Source organism: Plecotus auritus, assembly GCF_963455305.1.
Source record: "Plecotus auritus genome assembly, chromosome: 3".
Classification (NCBI taxonomy): domain Eukaryota; kingdom Metazoa; phylum Chordata; class Mammalia; order Chiroptera; family Vespertilionidae; genus Plecotus; species Plecotus auritus.
In genome coordinates, this window is record NC_137772.1 from 204,067,733 (window position 1) to 204,081,497 (window position 13,765).

Consider the following 13,765-nt stretch of genomic DNA (forward strand, 5'->3'; position numbering starts at 1 on the left):
AGGAGGGAAGGAATGGGGGGAGCATTCCCACTAGCATCCAGGCTTGGGAAGAAACACTCCCAAAATATGAAGTGTTTTAAAAAGTCTTTTAATTCTCAAATAAATAATTAATGGATATTTAAAGAAATTATTGCAGGGATTGGGATTCAAGGAAGAGAAGAAAATATGATGGCTATAGCAAAGGATAGAAATATGAAAGGAAGATAAAGGGATATTAAAACCATAAAGTGTAAAATAAAATGATAGGTAGATGATCAAATATTCTCCATTGGTCACTTAATAACCACACAAAATTTAAAAAGTACTTTGGGCATTCTGGCCCTCGAAATTGAGGAAAAAAAATTTAACTATAAGATATGGTTGGGTAAAGATTGAATGAGATTGTATGTGAGAAAACATTAGTACTCAAAATGTTAAGTAATATAATGTATCAGAGTAATGTAATATGCCTGATAAAACCAAGGGACAGCCTCAGAGAAAAGTGGAAACTTACTCATCATGATCAGAGTTCCCAGTCCAGCCAGCATGACCAAGTTCAGCATGAGCGAAATGAAAGCAACAGGGCCCCACACTTTCAACGGAACAGAATGTCCTACGGGGAGGCCTGAATTCAGGAAAAGGACATGAATTTTGGAAAGCAGACACAAAAGCTACTAGTAACTTTGTGGGCCCTTAGAAACTGTTCATCACATTCAGCATTGAGGAAACAAAAGAAGCAACCTGATTCTCACTTAAGAACCACTCCCCCCCCCCCAAAAAAAAAAAAAAAAAAAAAAACCTTCATGAATTGATGTCACCTGGTACTTTACATGTAGAGATATAAATGACCTGAAAACTGAAAATGTACCTAAAAATCTATGTAAGATACAGGTAGACTCCCCTCAACCTATATTTTCTCCCCCATTTCATACAATTGAGTTACCTTCTCTCTTGTTTTTTTTCTTTATTATTTAAAGTATTACATATAGTATTACATATGTCTCCCTTTTCCCCCATTGACCCTTCCCAGGCTACCCCCACCCCCTAGCACATGCCCTCACCCCACTAGTGTCTGTGTCCATTGGCCACGCCCATATGCATGCATACAAGTCCTTTTGAGTTACCTTCTCTTATTCATGCTCATAAAATACTGTCTGTAGCAATGTATGGAAGGATTCAGCTCCAGAGCCATTAGCTGGCCAAGAGGGGAGGAGGGGTGGTAAACTTACAAATACTAACAATGAGTTCTTCAGTGAAGGCTGCAATTTAACAGTTTAACAAACCCATCTCATATACACTGGGGTCCCACAAATTTGATTTGGTATCACACTCTTAAATGTTTCTTATAAAGTCAAACATACCCCAATCCAATCTAGAATTCTACTCCTGGGCCGAGTAGAATTACCTAATGGAATTTCTTAAAAATGCCTACACAAAGACTTGCACATCAAAGAAGCTTAGCCCCAAACTGGAAGCAACTAAAATAACCACTTATAGGTGAACAGATAAATATCGTGGTATATCTTGGAAATGGACTACTACTCAGCAATAAAAAGAAATTAACTACTGATTTACACAACATGGATGAATCTCAAAAGCATTATGCTTATGAAAGAAGACAGTAATGAAGAGTATATGTTATTTGAATCCATTTATATGAAATTCTAGACCAGGCATGATAGTTCAGGAAGATAGAAAGTAGGTCAGTGATTAGGATAACTTGAAAGGTACACAAGGTGTCTTTAAAAATGTATTTTTTATTAATTTCAGACAGGAAGGGAGAGGGACAGAGGGATAGAAACATTGATGAGAGAGAGGCATCCATCAGCTGCTCCTGCATGCCTCCCACTAGGGATAGAGCCCACAACCCAGGAATGTGCCCTGACTGGGAATCAAACCATAACCTCCTGGTACATAGGTTGACACTTAGCCACTGAGCCACACCAGCCTGGCACACAAGGTGTCTTTTGGGTGGTGGTATATAGGTATGTTTGTTAAGTACAATGAACTATACATTTAAAGTGAGAATATTATTTTGTATTTAAATTATAATTCAATAAGGTTGACTTAAAAATAAATTTTTTAAAAATAATCAGAAAACTAAGATTTTTCATATACACACAAAATAGAATGTTATAGAAAGAAGCCTTTAGAAAACAAGAATTTGTTGAAATAAAATGATAGCAAAAACATATTTTTTATAGAAAAATTAAAAGAGAGTTTAAGAAAATCACCCATGAATGGTAACAAAAGGATAAAATTATTTTTTTTTAAAGGGAGGGAATAAGAAAATGAGATTTAATAATATAAAAATAAGAAAGATCCAGAAAAGGCCAAAAACTCTGGGGTAGATGAAAAATCATAAAAAAGAGATGGTTTCCCATAACTAAAGAACATTAGTTTATTCTCCTTACTTCATTTCTTGAAAATTTTTTATATTTTATTTTTAAAAGTAATCTCTAGCCAAGCTGGTGTGGCTCAGCTGTTGAGCATGGACCCAGAAACCAAAAGGTCGGTTTGATTTTCAGTCAGGGCATATGCTGGGGTTGTGAGCTTGATCCCCATTAGGGTGCAGGAAGCAGCTGATCAATGATGTTCCTCTCTCATCGATGTTTCTATCTTCCTTCCTCTCTCTAAAAATTAATAAAAACATATTTAAAAACGATAAAATAAAAGCAATCTCTAATTTTTATGCTCCAACATCTCCGCCCCCAACGCCCGCCCCCCCTCCACACACACACACACACATTCTTATTAATTTTCTTCTGGAGCCAGTGGGTCTGTTTACTCAAATAGGTCTTACCTCTCACGGCTCTGCTTTCTGGCAACTCAGCTGTGCTCTCAATAATTGTTGGTCCATTTTCAGCTGCATTATTCAGCTCCAATTCTGGCATTTCATGGTTTTCTTTTCAGGGGGAAAAGTTAAAGTGTTTTTAAAAAACCACTCCTGGCTCTGGTCTCTTTTTTTTCTTTCTAACTATTCAGATATCCCCAGGGTTTCTGCTTGATTCTGATGATAGATATTTGTAAATAGACAAACCATTTGTGAAACTTCACAAAAATGAAATTCAAGCAACCTACCCAGACGTATGTAAAGAATAAAATTCTCATAAATTTTTTAATAACGATTGTTAATTAATGGGAAATATGTGACTGAACACGAATTGCTTCTCCAGTTTTATAAGCTCTTGAAGTCAGTTTCCTATGATGGTGATGATATAATACTTCTCCCTAAATACATACAGTACCTTCATCAAACATCATGGACAAGATGACTGTTTGGACATTTGTCTCTAACACATAATCTACCAACCTGATACTTAAAATTCTATAATCAGATTTGTTTACATGGCGTGCTTTTTATTCATCATTTGAATATAAAATACTTTGGGGGTAAATTAGTAAATTAAAAATTCCACATATTTATAGAAGATATAATTTCATATTAAGAGCAAAAGGAATTAAAAATATACAGAAGTATTGAAATATGTAAATAAAGTATAAATAACAAAAGTAGTCTCAGGAATGTACAAGAAACCTATGTGTCCCATTAAAGACATTTCAGTAAATACGATTCTGGTATTTTCCAAAATTATCTTCCTACTGCTTCATTGTTATCTCTAACGTTCTAGGGATTGAATTGCTGAATAAAACAGACTGGAATGTACTATGTTGAGATAAGGACCTTTCAGTTTTATTCCTTCTCAAAAAGAAAAAAAAATGACATCACAGCATTGAGATGGTCCTATGAACCTCATAGCATATGTCTATTTTATATCTTTTATCAGTTAAATAAAAATCCTGCAGAGTTATCCTCATGCTATTACTTTTTCCCCTTCCCCTAATAGCCTATAATATCTAAAAAAATATAAGAAATGCTATTGTGGTGACACCAGACATCTGCATTCCCGGAGTCTTTTTTTACACACTTCATGATCTCACAAACTAAATACGCTAGATAAAACTAGGCTCTGGCACAGCGACTTCACTATGAACTAGCACTCCATAATGGAATCTTAGAAGAGTCTAACAGCCTGGGGTCGAAGACAGGAGAACCCACCAGTGTAGGCGAATAATCTCTTCTCTGGTCCCTCGGATCCTGCATCGAGGATCTTACCCAGCTGTGGGCAAACTACGGCCCGCGGGCCGGATCCGGCCCGTTCGGCTGTTCTATACGGCCCGTGGAGCCGAAAGACCGTACCCTTTTATGTAATGATGTTTACTTTGAATTTATATTAGTTCACACAAACACTCCATCCATGCTTTTGTTCTGGCCCTCCGGTTCAGTTTAAGAACCCATTGTGGCCCTTGAGTCAAAAAGTTTGCCCACCCCTGATTACCTGTTCTCTGGAGACTGCAGCTCTCCTGGAGTTTCTTTGACTGAGAAGGATTTGGAAATTTGAGGGTAGCGTAAGTCACTTCCTCAGGCATTACTGAACAAATAAAGCACAATCCAATCACTCTGCGTGCTGTGCGGTCCCACTGAAGTTCCCAGGAGCTGCCGTTGTTGGGGGATCTGGGCACGCAGGGACTAAGCTGAGTGAACTACCTTTGTAAAAACCAAGCAAACAAATAGTGTCAAAAACAGAACTGTTACTTCTGCATGCATCATATCTCCCTTTTTCTAACTTCCTCCAGTAAAACACCAGGTTGAAGAAATAGTCTTAAGAGAAACGTGTAGGTTTTAAACAAGTTTTGTTTTGTTTTTTAATTTGTGGAAAAACCATAGGGATCTCCAGACTTGAGAGTACCCTGTGAAAATACAAATACAGGTATATTTTCTTCTGCATATGTAAAGTTGTTAATCACATTGTGCCCATGACAACAGTGTTATAATTGCTTGTCACCCACTATGAATTCCCAGAAAACTACAGGTGAGTTAATGCTCACCAAAATGTTTTTATTTCTTTTTTATTCCTATTTTTCTGGATTGAAAAGGGTCCTGAGAAGTTAAAAGCAGGATATTAATGAGCAATAGAAAATCAAGAAAAAAGTGGTACTAAGAGAAAGAGAAGAAAAACTGGGAATTAAGGTAATTAGATATCCACTCTCCCCACTCCAACACACACACACACACACACACACACACACACGCACGCACGCACGCACACACACACACACACACACACACACACACAAAGCAGCCTCTGAAACAAAGGGAGATATATTTGAAAGTGGCAGTTCTTTCTTTAGAGTGTACCCATCAGGTTAGGATCTGAATTCTAATTACTTGAATTCTGGCAGGAAGGTAGGACAAGTATTTATATGAAGCTATTTTAAATAGTGCAGAGCTGAAACAGGAGACCAAGCGCTTTGCTTGAGCTCCAGCGCGATTGGTCAGTGAAGAGCATGCTCACTGTGTCCTGAATATCTAGCGTAGTGATAACCATGCGATGCATGTTCAACCTGTACCTGTCAATGAATAAATTATTAACTCATTCTTAAATAATCACAGTTCTGCTCAGTGATAAACAACAGTTAAATATTCTTTTTAAAAATATATATTTTTATTGATTTTAGAGAGGAAGGGAGAGGGAGAGAAAGGTAGAAACATCAATGATGAGAGAGAATCACTGATTGGCTGCTTCCTGCACATCCCCTACTGGGGATCGAGCCCACAACCCAGGCATGTGCCCTTGGCCAGGAATCGAACCTGGAACCCTTCAGTCCACAGGCTGACACTCTATCTATTGAGCCAAACCAGCTAGGGCTAAATATTCTTATTAATAAAAACACCTGCATTGACTTTCAAGAAAGATTGGGCACCTTGCGATAGGTTGACAGAGCCATCTCCCACAGAATTAAAAACAAAAAGAACTTCGATGAATAAAAATAGATCCAGAGACAAATGGCAGGGGAGGTGGGGGGTTAGAGAGCAGCCAAAGGACTTATATGCATGCATATTAGCATAACCAATGGACACAGACACTGGGGCAGTGGGGGCTTGCCTGGGGTGGGAATGGCTGGGGAGGGAGGGGGTCAATTGGGGAAAAAGGAGACATATATAAAACTTTAGAAAATAAAAAAGAGAAAAAAAGAACTATAAGGAATAAATTTAGGAAAGTTTATGCTATGATAATTGACACAAGGAAAAAGACATTACCTTTTATTACAAAGCTTGAAACATTTTTTTCTTGAAATATGTTTTAAGAACAGAACAGGTAAGACACAATAAGGAATATTCACAATTCATTGCGATTAAGTACAAATGCAGTGAGACTTCCCTTTTGACAGAGGAAGAAACTGTATTGTGACTGGGGGGTGGGAGTGGAGGCAGATACAGGGGCAGCAAATATGTGGGTAACATGAGTTTTAGTGCTTTCTCTAATATTAAGGAAATTAGAGAAGTCTCTAGGCCTTACTTTACTTATTTATTAAAAACTAGAGGCCCGTTGCATGAAGATTCATGCAAGAATAGACCTTCCTTCCTCTGACTTCGCTCCTGGCCTCCCAGGAGCCTGCAAGTCCTCCCTCCTGGCCATCTTTGTTGGGTTAATTTGCATACTCACTCCTGATTGGCTGATGGGTGTTGCTGAGGTATGGTCAATTTGCATATTTCTATTTTATTAGTGTAGATGAAATAAACTGATCTAAAGCTTTTATCTTATTTTTCTATAGTTATATGATACTCAAATTCTTCCTCCCAGGATAAATCTATCCAATGTTTCTTTGAGGTCTTAGAGCATACATTTTCTTTGAGCCAGTAATTTGACTGTTTGGACTTGACACAGAGATAGACAAAGGTCTTCATAGATATAAATGCAATGCCTTTTACTTCATAGGTGGATTCTACCTGTTTAACTTTGAAAAAGAAAATAAAGATGTTTACTTCTGGGTTCAGCAACATCCACTTATGTATTCATTTATTTCTTTATTCAACAAATTAATTGTGTATATATTTGCTATGCACTGTACATTATTCTAGAGCAAATGATTGAAACATTTTTCCTTAATGTAGCTTGCATTTTATAGTTTATATGTTTATTTGTAAATATGTACTTATATATATTCATGTTTTACATATTTATTCATAAATTAGTAATATAATGTAAAGTGATAAGTGCTATGGATAAAAATGAAGTGGGGTAAAAGAGAGAAAGAGGCTTATTTTAAACTAGAGGCCCGGTGCATGAAATTCGTGCATGGGAGGATTCCCTCAGCCCAGCCTGCACCCTCTCCAATCTGAGACCCCTTGGGGGATGTCTGACTGCCGGCAGTTGGACATCCCTCTCACAATCCAGGACCACTGGCTCCAAACCACTCACCTGCCTACCTGCCTTATTTCCCCTAACCGCTTCTGTCTGCCAGCCTGATCACCCCCTAACCACTCCCCTGCCAGCCTGATCACCCCCAACTACCCTCCCCTGCAGGCCCGGTTGCCCCTAACTGCCCTCCCCAGGCCTGGTCCCCCCAACTGCCCTCCCCTGCTAGCCTGATCACCCCTAACTGCCCTCCCTCCCCTGCAGGCCTGATTGCCCCCAACTTCCCTCCCCTGCTGGCCTGGTCGCCCCCAACTGTCCTCCCCTGCAGGCCTGATCACCCACAACTGCCCTTCCCTGCCGGCCATCTTGTGGCGGCCATCTTGTGCCCACATGGGGGTGGCCATCTTGTGCGAGGGTGTGAGGTCAATTTGCATATTACCTCGTATATAGGATTGTTTTCTCATAAAATGCCTCTCTGCAGAGTTGCTGTTTGGTGGTCAGAGAGTAACAACAATAATATTATCCTACAAAAAATAAGCTAATTCAATAATTTCATACTTATCTCTTTTAGTTATTGAAATCATGAGTCAGAATAATTTTTAAAAGTAAGTTACTAGTATTTGCTCTTCACTCTCAGAGGTTTTAGTTCCTTTTAAATTTCCCCCTTTCTTTTCAATTTCATCATATTTCCCTATTTTCAATCTCTGACCCAAACCTGACCCTTGCCACATCTGACCAAGGTGGGAAAGATGTCAAATACTGTGTCCTCATCTTTTGTGAAGAAGGATTAATTGATGTTCTTAGACTCTGTATCCCTTGGTCCAGTCTTAGTAACTTGACTCTTTGGTGTGTTTCATTACCAAAGATTTTTTTTAACCCTGAAATCCTAATCAGAACTCCATCACTAGCTATATCCACACTGGCTAATTTACAAACATAGCACTAGCTAAAATTAAACCAATCCAGAAAAAAATGAAGAAATGCAAAAAACACCTAATCGATGTGAGATCTGGTTAATAGTGGACAATCTTCAGGAGAGCAGTGACAAATGTCTCAGGATGAATATTGTAACAGTTCTTGCAAAAATGCTGGTCAAGAATAAAGTAAGACTGAGAACTCTGAGAAGGACTCAGAGAAAAGGACACACAAATTTGAAATGATTTTGAAAAATTAGTGAGGCACAATAAGAGAGTATTTTCTTTGAGTGGCATATTGGAGATGTAGAGAAATATTTATAATCACTACATTGGAATTAATCATTATTCTATATAATAAAAGGGTAATATGCAAATTGACCAAACAGTGGAATGACAGGAACACCTATGGCCCCTCGCCCGGGCCGGCCCCACCCCCTAGCCGATGCCCCCCACCCCAATCAGGGGCGGGGCCAGCTGGCAAACTACCCTCGGCCCCTCACCCCAGCTGCCCTGCCCACAGCCCCTCACCCCAGCCAGCCCACCCCCAGATGGACCCCACCAGTGCACAAATTCGTGCATCGGGCCTCCAGTGCAATAATAATATGGTAAATAAATAAATATATTAAAAAATTTACTCTTAAAATCAGCCAATGGTAAAATCTATAATAATAAAAGCATAATGTGCTAATTAGACCAGACAGCCAAATGAGCTTCTGGATGTCCTTCTGGACAAAGCCGCTGCAGTGAGGGCAGAGGCAGAGGCAGAGGCAGTTAGGGGCAATCAGGCAGGCAGGCAAGCAGTTAGGGTGATGAGGCAGGCAGGCAAATGATTAGGGGCCATGAGGCAAGCATGTAGAGTGGTTAGGGGTGATGAGGCAGGCAGACAGGTGAGCAGTTAGGAGCCAGCAGTCCCAGATTGCAAGAGGGATGTCCAACTGCCAGTTTAGGCATGATCCCACAGTTGGACATCCCCTGAGGGGTCCGGATTGCAAGAGGGTGCAGGCTGGGCTGAGGGCCCCCCCCCCCCCATGCAAAAATTTCATGCACCAGGCCTCTAGTCATGAAATAATTATGGAGTATATGGATACTTCAGTACAGTAAACCCTCGATTTTGGGGACCTCGATTTAATGGACTAAGGATATAATAAACAGAATTTCTGGTTTGTATGTCATATGTGAAAATTAACACATGGCTCATTTTAAAATGCTTTTAACCAATATTTGCTTATAATGAAATTAACAGGTTATTTTTTGTTATTAATTCACTATTATTTTTAACAGACTTTAGCAAATAAGCCATATGTTGGAATAAACACTAGTAATTTTGCCAACATAAATACATATAACATATCTACAACTATATATTTAAACTCCAGAGTCACCACTGTTTGGAAAATGATTAGCATGTGATCACATGGTTCTGTTGTCACATTATGTGACTTTCTGCAGCAGTTTTCACATGTGCCAGCTGATGTTCTGACATGTGATAAGCCACACCCCAGCCCTGTGCATTTGTTTACTTGCGGTAACTGGTGAATACTAGACCATTTACTAGACCTACTCTGTCTAAATTTAAAATTTTAAATACATATAGAAAACTTTTATGTGAAATTAAACTTTTCATATATACTTAATTTTAATTATACAAATGTGTTTACTTAAGTACAAACAGGTAAATTAATTAATTTATCAATTTTTAATGTATACATTCAAAAAACCTACTTTATTATATAACAGACTTTCAGCTTTAATGGATCCCCCCTGACCTGAATGAGTCCATTATATTGAGGTGTCACTGTATTACCAGTTCGAAAGTAGAAGTTCAGACAGTAGGATGGAAAGAGAGAAGGTGAGGGCAGAGTGGAAGGTTGGTAACACTGATCCCCACATCTTACAAAGTGGAGGATTTAAAAATACACTCTGTGGTTGTTTAAATAAGATATAAATGTTTAGCCCAGTTGCCGTGGTTCAGTGGTTGAGCTTAAACCTATGAACCAGGAGGTCAGGGTTTGATTCCCAGTCAAGACACATTCCTGGGCTGCAGGCTTAATCCCCAGTGTGGGGCATGCAGGAGGTAGCCAGTCAGTGACTCTCTCTCAGCATTGATGTGCCTATTTCTCTCTCCCTCTCCATTCTTCTCTGAAATGAAGAATATATATATTTTAAAAGAAATAAAGGTTTATAAGAAAAATGGGAAACTTTTGGTCAAGATGACAACATAGGTAAACATGGTACTCACCTCCTTCCACCACCACATCAAAATTACCGCTAAACTGCAGAACAGCCATCATTCAGAGCTGCCTGAAAGAGAGCTGAGTGGAAGGTCTATAACTACAGAATTAAAGAAAAAGCCACGCGAGACTGGTAGAAGGTCCAGAGATGCAGAATGGGCTAGTCCCACACCAACATGTGGCAGATAAAAATTGGGAAGAATATCTTGGCTGTGGAGGTCCCCCCTAATGAGTGAGAGGTTCCAGTCCTTCACCAGGTCCCCAGCCCAGAGTTCAAGTACCATGAAGAGAAGTCCCCATAATATCTGGCTGTAAAAACCAGCAAGCATTAAGGCTGAGGCTCCTGAAATCCTAGGCAGTTCCTCTTAAAGGGCCTGCTCATGGACTTACTTGGATTCACTCCCCCTGTACTCCAGCAGAGGGCATCAGCTTGAAATACACCAGCGACATATGGGGAAGAACTGAATTGTTTGGCATCAGGGCAAGAGCTGGAGGGGCAGCGTTCTCCCAGAAATTAGTACTGACAGAAGCCATTGTTCCTTTTTTTAAAAAAATATATTTTTTATTGACTTCAGAGAGGAAGAGACAGAGAGAGAGAGAGAGGAGAGAAACATAAATGATGAGAGAGAATCATTGATCAGCTACCTCCTGCGTGCCCCAGACTGGGAATTGAGCCTGCAAATCGAGTATGCAGCCTGACTGGGACTTGAACCATTACCTCCTGGTTCGTATGTTGAAACTCAGCCACTGAGCCACACCAGCCAGGCACTGTTGTTCCTTTGATGAGCACTTCTCCTGTAGAGCCAGCAGAGGGCACCATATCTAAGTCTCCATCAACCGGGCTCACACTGTTTGCCCCATCCTGATGATTCCTTGAGGCCCTGCTCCACCCAACCTGCTTCTAGTGGCTTTTCCATATGAATGGCCTTTCTTGGCTCATGCTTCAGATTTTGCTAAAATCTCTCAAGCAGCATCTAGCTACAGTGAGCACCGTACCTCTCACTAAGTGGCCCCAGGCCCAGCACTAGCAGCAGCCAGCCTTGATTCACAGTTTGATCTTGCTTGGGCACCTTCAAATCCAGAAAGCAGCCATCTGCCAATAACATTATAGCTTATGCAGGGTGGCCCTGGGCAGAGCACAGATGGTGGCTGACCTTGGCCCACACCTCCCAGGAGGCTCCAAAGCTGCACAGCCAGTGGACACCTTCAGACCATGTTGAAGCACCACCACCTAATCACCTCCACAAATGACACACTCAAGGGATGGACTCAGTGGGTACCAGAGCCCTACTGAAGTAATTATTCCTTTGTGTGGTGGGTCCCTGCACAGCTGTTTCTCCATGGTGTTGGAGGTCAGTGGTCAGTGGTCACAGAGAGTCCTTGCAGCTTATCAGCCTGGGTAAATTTCACACACTGGTGTTCCAATAGCAATCAAGACTCAATTACAACAAAAGGGTATACAGCCTACATGGGGGCACACCTCAAGTACCCAGGTTGAGTGATTAGGGAGGCCATGCCACTGGACCTTACTACATTAGGCCATACTACCAAGCCTGGGTTATGTAGCAGCTCTACCTAATACATAGAAATAAACACAGGGAGGCTGCCAAAATGAAGAGACAAAGAAACATGTCCCAAATGAAAGAACAGAATAAAACTCTAGGAAAAGAACTAAATAAAATGGAGACAAGCAATCTACTAGATGCAGAGTTCTTGACACTGGTTATAAGGATGTTCAATGAACTTAGTGAGGACCTCAATAGTATAAAAAATAACCAGTCAGAAATGAAGGATATATTAACTAAAATAAAGAATAATTTACAGGGAATCAACAGTAGAGCAGATTAAGCCAAGAATAAAATCAGTGATTTGTAATATATGAAAGCAAAAAGCACCCACTCAGAACAGCAAAAAGAAAAAAGAATGCAAAAAAATAAAGATAGTGTAAGCAGCTTCTGGGACAACTTCAAGCCTACCAACATTCACATCATAGGGGTGCCAGAAGGAAAGGAGAGAGAACAAGAAATTGAAAACCTATTTGAAAAAAAAAAAAAAAAAAGACAGAAAACTTTCCTAGACTGGTGAAGAAATAGACATACAAGTCCAGGAAGCACAGAGAGTCCCAAACAAGATGAACCCAAAGAGGTCCACACCAAGGCACATTATAATTATAATGCAAAAGGTTAAAGACAAAGAGAGGATATTAAAAGCTGCAAGAGAAAAGCAGTTAGTTACCCACAAAGGAGCTCCCATAAGAATGTCAGCTGATTTCTCAACAGAAACTTTGTGGGGCAGAAGGGATTGGCAAGAAATATTCAAAGTGATGAAAAGCAGGGACCTACAACCAAGATTACTCTAGCCTACAAATCTTTCATTTAGAATCGAAGGATAGATAAAGAGCTTCCCAATCAAGAAAAAGCTGAAGAACTCATCATCATCAAACCAGTATTATATGAAATGTAAAAGAGTTTTCTAGAAAAAGAAGAAAAAGAAGATAAAAAACATGAACAATCAAATGGCAATAAATATGTATCTATCAATTGAAGTTAAAAATCAAAATAAATGAACAAACAGAACAGAAATATACTCATAGATAAAGGGAATTTTTTGATGGCTGCCAGATGGCAGGGGATTGAGGGATAAGTGAAAAAAAGGTGAAGAGATTACGAAGTACAAATTGGTTGTCATAGAATAGTCATGGGGAGGTAAAGCACAGCATAGAGAATATAGTCAATAATATTCTAATAACTATGTATGGTATCATATGAATATGAGATTTATTGGGATGGTCACTTAGTAAATTATATAAAGCCTAATCATTGGAATGTATGCCTGTTGCTAATATAATATGGTATGTCAACTATAATTAAAAATAAAAATAAAGATGTACTCAAATGGGAAAACTAGGTGCCAAATATTTTTTTCCTGTCCTTATTGTATAACAGCAGCCTTACTTTCTCCTGTTGAGCATTTACTCATTCCAAGACCATCATCCATTCCATGAGATGTGCCGCCTGGTAGAAGGACTTGTTTTTTAGGGACCAGTTTCTCTAAACCTACAGAACTCAGAGTTAGGCTGACAGAAGGCACTTATTTCCCAAGTTGGTCATTAGAAATGATGGTAAAGCAGGGTTTCCATACCCATGCATTCTATCTACCAAAGACACAGCACCATATAAAGGTTATTGAATTAAAGCATACATTGTATGTTGGAAGATGGCATCATGTTGTTATAAGTATTAACTCTGAGCTGGCTCTCCATCTGTGCTTTCAAACAGCCCTGAGTTCTTTCCATTGCTCAATCTATCTCCAGCTTTATGTTGTTTAGTTTGTGATATGACAAGTGGATTCTATGGTCAATTGCCCACTCTTCCTACCTCTATGTTAGAATGTGTGTCCCCCAGTTAGGCATGAGGTGTTATAAGGTTTCTTAAGT